We start from the raw sequence: 15145 nt of genomic DNA, 5'->3' as shown, positions 1-15145 counted from the left end.
ATGCTATATCATAGATTATCTTGTTCAATTTGATTTCTATTCCATATTAACATGGTTTTCATTAGATCCAAGCTGCACAGCATTTATATGCAAAAAGACTGCATGTAAAGCAAGGAGAATGATGGATGGATTGTGGAGAGTGGAGTGTGGAGTGTGTGTGGAGTGAAGAGAGTGGAGTATGGAGTGTGGAGTGTGTGTGGAGTGAGAACAATGGAATGTGGCGTGTGATGGTAGCGTGAGGAGAGTGGAGTGTGGAGTGTGTGTGGAGTGAGAACAATGGAGTGTGGAGTGTGATGGTGGAGTGAGGAGAGTGGAGTGTGGACTATGTGTGGAGTGAGGAAAGGGGAGTGTGGGATGTGTGTGGAGTGAAGAGTGTGGATTGTGGGGTGTGTGTGGAGTGAGGAGAGGAGAGTGTGGGGTGTGTGTGGAGTGAGGAGAGTAGAGTGTGGGGTGTGTGTGGAGTGAGGAGAATGGAGTGTGGGGTGTGGAGTGAGGAGAGGGGAGTGTGAAGTGAGTGTGGAGCGAAGAGTGTAGAGTGCTGGGTGTGTGTGGAGTAAGGAGAGTAGAGTGTGGGGGTGTGTGGAATGAGGAGAGTGGAGTATGGAGTGTGATGGTGAAGTGAGGAGAGTAGAGTGTGAAGTGTGTGTGGAGTGTGGAGTGTGTGTGGAGTGAGGAGAGTAGAGTGTGAAGTGTGTGTGGAGTGAGGAGAGTAGAGTGTGTGTGGAGGACAAGGCAGGTTTTTGGTAGCAGACAGTGCTGTTTCAGCTTTATGAGACATGCTTTCTGATGAGAATCAAATGAAGAAAAACTGTAGGAAGCCCTCAGATGTGAAGCCATTGTTTATGCTATTCTGAACCAAGTGCTTAGTGCCATCTAGTGGCTACAGGTAAGAATATTACATACAAAATAAATTCATATAAAAGGTTATATTATATTTTATCCATATAGATAATATTATATTAGATATATCTTAGTATTAAACTGTGTGAGTACATGAGTAGGCTCAGTCCAGACAGCCTGCTCTGAGAACCAGGTTTGTTCTCCAGCCCTAAACAGGAGTCGCTGAGTAAATCAGCTGGACATACTCATTATTTACACTGGACATACTCATGATTTACATTGGACATACTCATTATTTAAATGCAACAATGCCTGTTGAGAATTTGCATTATGTGCGCAGACGTGTGTTGGATGACTTTTCCCCTTAGTAACAGGTTTCATGTCGTTCATATAAGACACTTTTGCACTCTGGATGACAGAAGAGAGATGTTAGTTTAACAAGTGCCATTTACTTCATTGTTTTATTTAGGTTTTTGTTTGTTTGTTTGGTTTAACCTTGACCACATCCTCACCCTTCTTTTGGAAGTAATGCTATCTTTATTTTTCTTTTAAATCTAATTAAGATGTATGGTGCAACAAAGTGTCTTGCCCCATAAACCTTACATTTCTCCCACTCCACCTATTCCATCCCAACCCAACATAAGGAAGCTGTATTTATTTTATGCTTAACGTTTTGTTTAGTGAGTTGGCTGCTAAAACCTCTTTACCCATTGGCAATATTAACCCCTTCTGTGAGAGCTGACTCTCCCCAGATAAAGAACATCACCCCTGGCTCAGGAAACCTAACCTGCCTTACAGTCCTGTTACTGCAACTCCTCAGGCCTGTTTCCTACTTCAGTGAGAGAGAGAGAGAGAGAGAGAGCGAGAGAGAGAGAGAGAGAGAGAGAGAGAGAGAGAGAGAGAGAGAGAGAGAGAGAGAGAGAGAGAGAGAGAGAGATAATAATTTATCAAAAAAAACTTTTAATGGGACACAAATTCCATAGAGAAATTTCATATAGAATTTTGTAGATATCTTAAAAGTGTATCGTAACAATACATTTGGCATGCAGAGAAAAACTGGGCGAATTTCTGCTCTCTTCCCATGTTAAAAAAAGCTTTGAAATCCCATCCCCAATTATCTCAGGCACATCTAGTCTCCTGTCAGCACACAGTATATCTGAGTAACACCCACAAACAGACCCCCTCAGAGCCATCAAAGAAAAATATCATCTTCACAGTGCAATTCCCTAAATCCTCTCAAAGCAACAGCTCAAAATGATAGACAAAGCCCAAAAAAGGAATACATTAAGAATTGGATCAATGAAATTTCTGCAGTTAATAAGTCATAATGGTATAAATTATTGAACAGAGAATACATTTTCAGAAGATTTTCTTTGGATTTTTAATTATAATCAGATAGACACCTTCACGATGTGCACAATGTGCAGACTTCATAACCTGGAGAGTGAAAAAGGGGCATCATCAGAAACACTGGAAGCCCAGAGAGGAACGGACATGCAGTCAGAGCAGCTCAGGAGAAACGGAGATAGAGCAGCACTTTCTCTGCTCATGCACCAAATATACACACACCTCACACAAGACTTCTTACACTTATTAAAAACCTTCCATCTTTTGAAGAAAATATAAAAAGTAAGGATATGATATGTATGTGTTATAGAGAAACAGTTAAATGTGTTAAAATACTCTTAGTGAAAACAATCAAACCGTATCTTACACCAACCCCATGTATATATAATATTTTTTAAATTATATGTATGTACGTTTGTCAGCACATATGTGTATATAAGCATTTGTGTAAGTGTGAGTATGGTGTGTGTGAGTGTGTGAGAGAATCTACAATAGCTGTATATTCTAAGATGTATTTTATATATATTTTATATTTTTATTTTTCCTCGCCCAGAACCAGCTAAAGCTGGACCTTTCAGTAGCCTTTGACACAGTGAACCACAACATTCTTCTCTCTGTTCTCTCCAGGCTTGGTGTGACTGGCTCTGCATGGAGATGGTTTCAGTCTTATCTGGATGGACGGTCCTATCAGGTGACATGGAGAGGATCCACATCCAAACCGTGTAGACTCTCCACTAGTGTTCCACAAGGCTCAGTATTGGGCCCCCTTATCTTCTCTTTGTATACTCGTTCTCTTGGTGATGTAATATCTTCTCATGGTTTCTCCTACCACTGCTATGCTGATGACACTCAATTATTTCTTTCACACCCTCCAACATGCAAGTTTCTAGACATATCTCAGCATGCTTGACTGACATTGTATTATGCTGCACGCATCGGATTTAAAACCTTGATTCTTGTTTACAAAGCCAAAAATGGACCAGCCCCTCCATACATGATGGCAATGGTCAAAACCTGATCCATACCTCGAGTTCTTCGAACTTCAAGTATGGCTTGGCTTGAAATACCATACTTCAAGTCTCATGGAAGACAAGCATCGAAGAGCATGGAAGACAAGCATGGAAGAAATTCTTTGTCCTGGCTCCCAGATGAATGAACTTCTGCTGGCTGTCTGGACAGCAGAGTCCCTTGCAGTCTTCAAACACAGACTGAAGACCCATCTATTTGTGAATTATTTAAATAATTCCACAGATCCTGCTCCTATGTTTACCAATTGAATCTCTAATACTTATTGTAGGGTGTTGTTTATTGTTTATTGTTGTTGATTGTATTTTGCACTTCTAGGTATCACCACTGATCCCTGTATTCAACAGTATTCTAGTTCATTGGAATGTTGGACTCTACCCTACTTTACTATACTAGGATATTCTATGAGTAAATGGCAAAGCACTTTCGTAAGTAACTCTGAATAAGAGCGTCTGCTAAATGCCGTAAATGTAAACGTAAATGTAATTTTTTTTTTTTATTGTCGTTATTTTCATTCTAACTTTTCGCTTTTAATGTTCATAATTCTGTTCATCGCTTTGATAACAGTTAGAACTCATGCAAATAAAGCAATTTACGTTTGAATTTGAGTTTGATAAAGAGAGGAAGGGAGAGATAGTGAGAGAAAGAGAGGAAGGGAGAGAGAAAAGCAGAAAGGGAATAAGAATGAGAGAGAGAAAATGATGACTCATACTTATTCTCTCCTCTTTAAAACAGTTTTTTTTTTCAAAGACTAGAAACTGCTGCCATATTTATGCTCTGCTGCTGTAACACAATGGCTCCTAAAATATGGAACAATCGAGGAAGGCGTTGGAACAGATTTAATAGAGTACCCATAAACATTCACAACCAAATCATTCTCTTTTTCTTGAACACGCCAATGTCTGATTAATTATTTTATGAGGACGGCACACCCTTGTATTACAGTGTAAAGTGATGCGTTGTTATAATTATTGTTTTGCTTTCGTTGTCATTATGAGCCTCTTTGCTAATTTTACACAATATGGTTCACAATGAAGCATCCGTGTGAACATAAGGCATAAATAGACTCTAGCGTACCATAAGAACTGTGTTGAGTGTGTTCTGCTTGCAGGGGGCAGTATGTGATCGCATGTTGTAAAACTTGCCTTACATTTCGAAACCTACTGAAATAACTTTCAGTTTTATCATGAGATGAGAGATGATTTGTGGCTTTGTTCAGTCATTGCTAAGTCGATCAATGTCTAAACAAATGTTTAAAGAGCTGTTTAAAAAATAAATGAAATGTTATCATTATTATTTTTATCAGCACATAGATGATGTAGGTATCTTAAAAATGTGAACGAGAAAAATCTGAATTTAGCAAGCCACAACCCCAGTTTTCCACAGAATGGTCTCACCATCTGAACGGCTCTCTTGGGAATATGAGTTGGACCACATGGATCAGCTGAGATTTCTGCTCCACTGACCCAATTCCTGCAGTTATGTGATTCAGGAATACACATGCTGTTGCTTTCACTATATCTGTCTGCATGAGGGAAAGAAAAAATGAACCTAATGAGGCAGTGAGTCTGTAAATGTCACCACAGACAGCTGTGTTCATAAGAATGCCCTGAGTCATGAGATTTGTTTTGGACATGATGTTGGAAATGTAAAAATAAATAAATAAATAAATAAATAAATAAATAAATAAATAAATAAATAAATAAATAAATCTGTCTGTCTGTCACAGACAGACAGACAGACAGACAGACAGACACATAAACAGAAAGATAATATAAACAGACAGACAGTCAAACAAACCACCAGCTCTATAATGTCACTGTTCAACACTAAAATACACACAGTAAAACAACATTCATTATTAGTAACAGTGGTTCCTCTGGAGGTCAGATGGGATGCAGTGATAAAAATAGCTCACTTCTGGAAGCATGTATCGCTCTGTCTCCCTCTTAATACTGGACTGCTGGAGAACCCATGCCCGAGTGGAGGTACAGGAGAGGGTCTCGGAGCACTCCTTTGGCCTGGGGCCCTGTCTGAGCCATGCATACTTTACACTGATGGAACATCTCTGGAGGGACAGAAGCAGGCATTTGGGAGGGTGTTTGATGTGACTGGGGAGTAATCTCCTGTCAGGCAGATTGACTGGCACTGTGGTTGGCTGATGCTGCACTGTGGTTGGCTGATGCTGCATTGTGGTTGGCTGATGCTGCACTGTGGTTGGCTGATGCTGCACTGTGGTTGGCTGATGCTGCATTGTGGTTGGCTGATGCTGCACTGTGGTTGGCTGATGCTGCACTGTGGTTGGCTGATGCTGCATTGTGGTTGGCTGATGCTGCACTGTGGTTGGCTGATGCTGCACTGTGGTTGGCTGATGCTGCATTGTGGTTGGCTGATGCTGCATTGTGGTTGGCTGATGCTGCTTGTGCAGTGCCCGGATGAGTGAGATGATGCATCGCTGGCAGGCAGTGCTGGCATTGTACCAGTCCCACCCCTGAGAAAGGTTCTCTCTCTCTCTCTCTCTCTCTCTCTCTCTCTCTCTCTCTCTCTCTCTCTCTCTCTCTCAGAGGGCATCACAGTCATTTCTCTCAAGGTGAATGGAGAGCACCCACCATCAAGAGAGCAAGCTGTTATTTTACGTGGCGAGTCCTTATGTAACAACCTCAATGCGTGCTAAACCAAAGTGGAGCATCTGCTGTGGACTTCTTTAAATAAAATAAATGGGTGGTGCCTCTTCTCCTGTCATGTGATAAATTAGTACAAAATCTGAATGCTGTGACAGCAAAGCTGCTGGGGTTGACCATCCCACTTACCTTACTGTAGCTGTGGTTTTATCAGGCCCACAAACTCAGCACCCCTTGGTGGCCTGATTGGAATTTTGGGGAACATGCACATTGCTTGTTCCACATTCCGAGGACCAGTAGCTTCACTTGGACTTTATAGTGGACTTCATTTACACAGTCATTCAGAGTTGCAGATGGTTATTCAGTAAAATAACTCTCTAGTATATCTCTAGTAATATGGGAATGTGTGATAAGATTCTGGGTTTTTTTTTTTCTTCTCGCTGATGATATGGATAGAAGAAAGTGTTCTGTGTGACGTTCAGTGAGCGTTGTGCTTTACTCACTACTAAAGGCATGCAGCCAGCAACCACTACTCCAGGCCGAATAAAACATGAGAAAGATGACATAGTTCACATACACACAGAATTTCAACTTTTGTCATGCTTATCAATCATGCGTGATGAAAGAACCTGGGTGTTATGAGATGCCCCTCTGCTACCACTAAGCCAAGAAAATTCAGGAATAACTTCTGTAATACATATCCAGATAGCAGGGGTGGTTCCACTCTTAGTATAGCGCCACTCTTCTGTCCTGTAGTTCCATTATATTGTACTGTTGCTCCACTCTTATTTTTCGTAGTACCATGCTTACCATATCTGCACTCCTTATGTGCTGTTGTCCCGTGACACCAGTCTTAGCTCCACTCTTAGAGCAACCCTCAATGCACTTGTAAAATCCAGGGCATGTCCCATTCCACTGGAATGAATTTGAAAATAATCTGTCTCTCCCTCTTGTCACTATGGCATGCAGTCTATGACTACGTAGTAGCAGCTACATCATGCGCATAATCTGCAAAATGTGCGATGGAGGCAGAATTCATAGAACAGAGTTAGCCATGTTTGGTAGGTCCTCAGAAGAAGCCCTTGAATGTTCATCTCATCCTTGTTTTATTATCAGAACAGAATCAAACAGAGTCTGATTGAAAGCATTATTCAGTCAAATACTCGGTTTGAGTCTAACAATGCCCCCAGAAAGAAAAGCCCAGTGGAGAGTGCCTGAGTCTCTAATTCATCAGTGTGAGAGACAATGAAGAGCTGATGTAACACAGCCAATCTTGCGCTCATTATTTTAAGCCCACTTACATGGGGCTGGCCCTCCTTAAGTTCCAGCCAATCTTCTATTTGCGTTTCTAGGCTGCATGGGTCATCATTAAAATCCAGCCAATCATGTGTTTATTATTCTAGGCCGACCTTCATGGGCTTTCATTTAAAGCCCACTTCTTGTGACCTTTTTCTCTGCCCACCTCCAGGGGGCTTCATTAATACCTAGCCAATATGAGGTTCACCCTTGCAGACCTGCCTCCACACACCTTTATTAAAAGTGAATTAGTGGAAAGAGATACTTCAGCTCAATCAATAAGCAACATGACAATGTACTTGGCTCTGTTCTGCTGTGCTCTTCAGTGTGGCCAGGAAGAAAATTCAATCAATTTGGCAGAAAAAAAACATTTCAAACAAAACACAGTAAACTTTAAAGAAAGATTAAAACTTTTAAACTTTATAAGAAAAGATTAAAAAATTGCATGTCCTAAACAAGGACTCTACTAGGTTTTAAGATCTTTAAATGTTTTCTGGGTGCCAGCCCACTGATCCTGGCTCTGTATTGACACTAAGAATGCACAGAGAAGGAAGACCAGCTTGTAGACCTTTGAAAGAAACAAGCTTGTAATGTCTTTTTCAACATTAGTTAAATTGCCCTGCACTCACCCTGCAATCTTAAGACCTGAATATGTGCACTAAAATGAGGACTGTTTGCCGATACGCATTTTTATATGCAGACCTTACATATCGATTTAGATTATCTTCTGTGTTTGTCTAGACAGGCTTTTTGCTCATTGTTATGTATTACCTATATGGCACAAGCAATAATGTGTCAAATTCTAATCATTAGAGTACATAAAGAATGTTACCAGAAAGGCCAAGGCAGGCAGCACCTGGTCTCTCAAGATGCCATGTGACCCCCGACAACTGTAAATTAGTTACTTTTCTGTTTAAATATCTAGTTAAATATGTACCATTGTTTGTATGCAACTAGTTTAGTTAGCTGTGTCATTCTGTAGCAATCAGCATAAGTTTTAGTTTTATTCCCAGCTTTGTGTTATGTGCATTTTAGTTATCATCTAATCCGGCTCTAGTTCTAGTTCTTTTTTGTCTGCGTGCATGCATTTTTAAAGATGATGATATACAAATAAAAGCTGTTATAGCAGAAAATGTATTTTCTACTCTGGATGCTTCAATATCCCCACATTGTGGATAAAGTGAAATGTTGCCATGTTATGACACAGCAACAAAGTGTAACAAACAGCAGAACTGGGACTGGACTGTTTCTGAGGCTTTTTTTAACTTTCAAATCACAACAGAACAGGATACAGACAGACATTTTATTGCATAGAAATATTAACAGAAAGTTACCAATCCCAACTTGGTCCTGACTTGCCATTGTTTAACCACTGCCTGAAAAATCGAACTCTAAACCAACCAACAGTGACTAGCCAAGAGCAGAAGAGCAAAACCTCCTCACGTAGCCTGGTCAGAGTGAAACAAGCTGTACTATTTTTAAATCATTAAACATCAAACTAAGAGCTTAGCCACTGATTATCTGCTCTCCAAAATAGATGTTTTGTTCCTATATCATTTCCAAAAAGTCTTATAATTTTGTTTTACCCTGAAATGGGACTCCTTTTTGTTTAAACACACATTTGATGGTATTGATCGCACAACAACTGTACATATTCTAACCATATATATATCTATATGCTTAACTCAAACTGTAAGTGTGATATTTGTACATTTCAAGTACTTTTTATATGACTACATTTCCAAGTAATCTATAGATTTGATTACACAACTTCACAAAGTACTTAACCTTTGGTGTGAGAATTGCATAATAATGTAGTTTAGTTTAAGTTTAATTAGAATAATTTACCACATGACCTCCCAGTCCATCACAAATCTACTATAGACAAAGAGTACATGAAGTGTGAGTGCTCCCAAGGGGACAAAAGTGCATTGGCTGAGAAATGCATTTATCTGTGTGTGTGTGTGTGTGTGTGTGTGTGTGTGTGTGTGTGTGTGTGTGTGTGTGTGTGTGTGTGCGTGTGTGTGTGTGCATGTGCGTGTGTGTGCGTGTGCACACCCATAAGACATGCGTAGAGGAGAACTATGATGCACAGCCAGACATTGGGTTCATGTGCTTTCCCAGACATTGGGTTCATGTGCTTTCTAGATTTTATGCTGTAGATATTATTAGTTTGGAATTGGAATTGCAAGAAGATTGTATTCGAACATTTCATGTGAGCTCTAACTGCATGTGTGGGTTAACTGAATTATTTTGTAAATTCAATCCTGTGATTCACACTTGGCACTTTTTATAGGAAAAATATATTTCTCTGTCTGAAGCATAAATGCAATATACTAATGAGACTCTGTTTAAGAAGGCTGATCAAAATTGCTTTGAATTTTCTGCTTAGTGGTTAGGAGTCTGCATTTTGTACCACTGGCTCACCTGGCTCAGCAATCCAGCTATCGCACACCTGCAGTGTTACCGGGGGGTCCTACATCTGCAGGAAAGTTTTATGCTGAGCACACACTCACACGAGAGGAGGAGGATAAGGAGAGCTTACTCACACTTTCTGTTTTGCGTCCTCTCCACGGAAAGGGATGTGTGATTTTGAGATGGAGGTATCAGAACAGTGGTGCTAAATATCCAGAGGTCCACAAGCAAAATAACTCAACCTTATAACCTTATCTAAGCAAAACAACTGCTTTTGTTTCTTCTTCTTATAAAATGCACCATGCATGCCATAAAACCGTATTTGCATTGCCTGCATTGCTTGTGTGGGTGTTTATTTGCCCATGAGGGCAGGTTGCTCTCAGGTAGGACACCTCGAAGAGTCCGGCCGAGCTCCGCATGCCATCGACTCAGCAGTCTATTACCACTTTGCCTCTTTTTTATCTCTCCAGCTATTTTAAGAGATTGACACAACACAGCTGCATGTCAGCAAGTCTTGCGAAGGCATGTAGGCAAATGGCACTGAAGTGTGACATCCAAAGGTATATAGATCAAGGGCCAAAAAATTTGAAAGTGGAAATCCAAGCGCTTGGAACAAAATTCCTGGGACGGATTTAAATTACTGAACCGGCCACTTCTGGTGACAAAGCTAAGAAGCAACACTTCTTGCATTTTTTTGCAAATTTAATTCTGCTTATTCACTTTCACTGATGTGTGCTGTGCCAGGGCCAGTATCAGACATATTTGACTGCTGATCTGTTTCATTTATAATTACTAATGAGTATACGTTTAAACTCCATTAAAATAAAAACCTGGGTCAGTCCTTTACTTTCTGGATCTGAACTTATTCACTTCTGCTAATGAATAATAGTTATCATTCACCAAGTCATTGCACTGGAGAAAAAATCCCAACAAACCTAATGACCCGTCTCATCAAAGAAGAGTTTCTGATTGCTGACAGGTAATTCATTTAATAAAGCATTATATAACAGGCTTAAAAATACCTCTGAATTTCTTCTGTGTTGAGCTGAAGGGGCTAGGTTAATATATCTGTAACTCTCTTACATAATCGGAGAGAGCAGATGCTTTTTTTCCCCTCTGAGCACCGTTTTTATCTTCATGTCAGCTCTGTCAAAAGATTGGCTCTCAGAACAAACTCCTTCTGTGGGTGGACCCCGCGAAAAAACTGATGCAGGAAACTACTCTCTGTCATCACGGTCTTCCGGATGCAATATTTTAAGATCTTGCCTGGAAGGGACTTGTCAGAATGAAGCAGTCACTGGCCTGAGTGGGGGCAGCATGTCCGTGGTGACCTGATACCCATCCATCTCTCTGGCCAAGTGTTCAGGAGAGGGGCTTCTCTCCTACTCTCCTAGATCTATAGGTGTATAGATCTCGCAGGTGTTGCTGCTGTGTTGGCTAGCATGCACAGGAAAACCCAGAGGGCTTGACATTCTGGAGGGCATGAACACATTCTTCAGACTTTGGTGATCATGTAAGAGCATGTAATGTGAGTGAGTTCAAAATTAGATCCACTGATTGTATGTGTGTGAGAGAGATGGAGCGTGAGAGTGAGACACATACACACATACACACATATCTATTCACCTCCCACTTTAATCAAAAACATGAATTTACTAGAAATACCTGTGGCCAAGTGGAGTTTAGCCACAGTTCTCTATCAGTGGACAGCTTCTGACCTGGAGTTGGCTGGAGGTTTGTAGGTGGTAGACCCCAGTAAACCCAGCAGTGACAGTGACATGTGAAAGAATTACAACAACCCACTCTGTAATTGTACGCTAAAAATGCACCTCTATCCCACTGTGGACCTGATGAAATGGTCAGTGAGTGCACCTCTAACACACATACAAACCAGATGTTTCTAATAAATGATCCACACATTCAGGCCAACGTCTCACACTAAAATTTCACAAGGCTTCCTTCCCACGTGTTTGCATGTTTTTGACTGTCCAACGTGTCGGTCTGGTTGGTATATTACATGTGCACTTAGCAAGGCAAGGTCTTCATAGGTGCAATATATTCTGAGTCTGACTCTGAAAAAGAATCAGACTTTAATTTCCTCTTAGATCCATTTCTGTCCACCATAAACTGGCACAAGGGGCTGATGTTGGTTCATTCCAACAAGATGTTTTCACTCCAGAAAGACTCCATTCCTGCTGGGCAGGGAAATTTGCAAGGTCAGCTTGCTAACATCCTCTTATTGTGCCAGTTACTAACAGAATTTGTTTTTGTTTTTTTTAAACATGTCAAGATATATAACCATCTGTACACTCCTCTCAAGCACACACACACACTGCCAGATGTGCAGGAATATTAGCATAATTAAACTTGGAATTTTGAAAGGCTGTCTGAGTTGCTAATTCTAAAATTGAGTACCATCTTCAGGGTGAATGTTCGTTAGCTGATATGGTATAAACAGCCTGAGCAAGCAAATCAAATATGGCATAATGATTCCGATCATTTCAGAGAATTAATTATTTATGAGACATAAATTCTCAGCAGCTGGTGTGGCATAGTTAAGCAAGCAGTAACATTCTCACTATATAGACACCTTCATGACTGGTCTGCTGGTATGTTAGAAAGAAGCTTGGATAAGAACTGTAATTGGATTTGGGCTCTGTCATTAGTCTCCAATGCAAACACTAATTAGTGTTTCAAATCCTTTAGTCTTTTTCATTCCCAAAAATGTTGGGATTCCAGTGAATGGAAATGTTTTCGTTCTTGAATATGTTTCTTATATAGACTACACAAATTTTAGTTGTATCGATATGGCATGTTTTGTTATGCTGTTGACTCTTTACTTAGCATAAAAGTTTGATTTTCAAAGAAAATATTTGTTATGGCAGAGAAATCATTGCTGACGTCTCACACCCTGGACAGCACCTATTCCACGTCCTCCCTCAAGGAGGCGCTACAGTCTCATGAGGGTCCAAACTATCAGACTACAGAAAACTTAATCCTGTATCTGTTACTTGTCTGGCTCCTGTATTCTGCACTTTATACAATATTATTTGTAGGCTTATACATTTTGTATTTAACAATCTTTATATTCTTTTTGTACACTGAGAGGTATACATATGTAAATGTCTACAAAATTATGTCTGTGGGACTGTGTATTTATGGACAGCTTAGGAATGGATGTTTATGTGATTCAGTGCATTGCAAGATTCTTTGTAACCAAATCCTTTTTTTTTTTTTTTTTGTATGTACAACCATACTTGGTCAGTAAAGTCTGATTCTGATTCTAATTCATGCCCACCTTCACTCACCCAAATTGGACAGTGAGCTATAAAGTATACCTCAGAGTAAACAGGCTTTCCTTTTGAGTTGAAGGTCAAATTATTTGTTATCTGTTTTCAATAAACATGGCCTAAAAATCCCTATAGCTTTTAGCTAAACCTATTTTCAACATTCAGATGAACTACTCTGCGTTACATTTTGTATGCTGCCTCTCAGTGAAAGTTCACTTTAGGTCATCCTGAGGCTAAAAGCGGAGGCAGTGAGCATACATAAATCACTGTAACACTACCGGAAGCAGCATACCACCTGCTCATAGGAGACTAATAGCTGCTTTATCCTTTCAGCTTCACAAAAAAAAAAAAAAAAAGCCCCCAAATGGCCCCACGGACTATAATACACGGAGAACCATAATCACAGGACCTAAGACAGCTCACAAAAATACAGGAGAAAATACAGAAAGCCTCAGGAATAGACCAACCTGCCCCGGTGAGGGATAAAACTCTTACTGAATTCCTTCAGAAGTTACTGCCTGCCCTGGAGATAGAGAGCTAAACTCTGACCTGGCAACCATAGTGGGAGAGTTTCATCAGGACGGACTGCTTCCTGAAGGATTGAGCTGAAGGGTTAAAGGTCCATAACAAGCAGCTCAACAGAGTGATAGATAAATGTAGATATACTTTAATGATCCCAGGGGACAAATTCTAGGGCTACAGTAAGCAAAAAAGAACATAAAATACACTCATAATAATGGACTACAAATTATAGCTTCACATAGTATAAAAGAGGACGCTACTGGAGTTGGACAGCACGCCAGTGCATCTGTGCTCAAGACAACCAGATGGACAAATACCAAACAGAACAGAAGTATTAATTCAGTGGTCTGTGTGTGTGTGTATAAATAGCATCCATGGTTAAACAAACTTATACTGGTATAAATGTATTCTGAGCATACTATGATTAAATAGATGATTATGATTAAATATAAGGTTATGTTTGTGGTATGGACAATGTCGGCATCCACATTGTCTCGGTAGATTGTTAAACATTATACAAACTGAGAGGCTGAATCAAGGCCAAGGTGTTGCGTCAGGAGGAGGCATTATTGGGTTTGATAGCGGATGTCAGAAAAGAAGGCTGTGGTGAGATGACCCATTTGCTAAAGATACTCCAGGATATTGTATCATAAAATCTTGGGCAGAATCATTCAAAATTACCTCCTAACATTATTTTTAATTCCCTTTGACTCAGTCCTGTGGGTCAGTCCTGTGGTTCGGTCGCATGGTTTGGCACTGTGGATCGGTCCTGTGAAAGAGCTGGCATTCCTGAGGCATCTGGATGGATAATATAGTTAGGTGCACCATTTTAGCAAAGACCCAACACATTGCACAGCTTCTGCCTCTCTTACAATTCCTAAGGCAAGCCCAGTATGACGAGGTTATGAGGTGCCGGAGGCCCCGTTCCTGCTGTGCATTAACATTGCCATCATTACTGCGATGAATAATTACTGAGCAGCAAAAACCCTCAGAGAGAGAGATATAAAGGAAAGAAAGAATGTAGACAGGGAGGGGGAGAGAGAGGGAGGAATGTAGAGAGGGCACTGTGAGATAGACAAGAAGCATGAGGAACAGAGGGGAGGAGAAAAGACAAAGGAGAAAAGGAAAGAGAAACATATTAAAAAAGCAAATAAAAAGCAAAAAAACAATATCTGAAAAAAAGCAAAAAAAAAACCAACAACAATATCTGACTCACACTTGGAGGATGTCATAAGACGTTCACTCGCTCTCTGGGTGGCCTGCCTGCTAGCTCTGAAACTCCAGGCTGCTCCCCGCTCCTAGTGCACCGTGGAGGCTATTCATTACTGCTGCCTCTCCCACTGCCACTCAGGCCCTGGGGGGCGGTGCAGAGTGATGCCACCATGCTCCTATCCCATGAGGCCAGTTCATCACTGCCAGCCAATGACTGTGTGAGCCAGCCTGGGTCAGCAGGTCCCTGGGCCCTGCATTTGTAGTCCTCTCTGTGATGTCAGTGACGAGCAGGCATGCCGGCGCCACTCTGATGGGACTTTTCCCAGAGCTCATTTGTAAGTTTTGCATTTGGCCTGCATGCCTATAAGTGGGTCAGAATAGAGATCCAGTGCACTTTGATCCTGGTTTTCACCTCGTACGTACAAGTCAGCACAGTTCTGTATTTTGCGTTGTGCCATCCCCTCGGTAACAGGATTTGCAGGTTAAAAAAACACTCTTATAAGAAAGAATGTCCTTATACTGAAAAATATTTGTTGTTCTAATCATGCCCTTTATCTGGCAGAGTGAATAGAAAAC

At 40.7% G+C, this 15145-nt stretch overlaps 1 long non-coding RNA gene across 1 annotated transcript; it reads right to left on the bottom strand.

The window, feature by feature from the left end:
• Positions 1 to 13482: 13482 nt before the first annotated feature.
• LOC113583419 (uncharacterized) lies at positions 13483 to 14726 on the bottom strand. The gene is made up of 2 exons (XR_004776410.2): positions 14574 to 14726; positions 13483 to 14421 (listed from the first exon to the last, which is right to left on the bottom strand). It is a non-coding gene; the product is annotated as an uncharacterized LOC113583419 (long non-coding RNA).
• Positions 14727 to 15145: the final 419 nt, after the last annotated feature.

Source organism: Electrophorus electricus, chromosome 2, assembly GCF_041902795.1.
Source record: "Electrophorus electricus isolate QZ-2024a chromosome 2, ASM4190279v1, whole genome shotgun sequence".
Taxonomy (NCBI): Eukaryota; Metazoa; Chordata; class Actinopteri; order Gymnotiformes; family Gymnotidae; genus Electrophorus; species Electrophorus electricus.
Note: the sequence above shows the minus strand (reverse complement) of the source record. Positions and strands in the feature narration are given on the sequence as shown.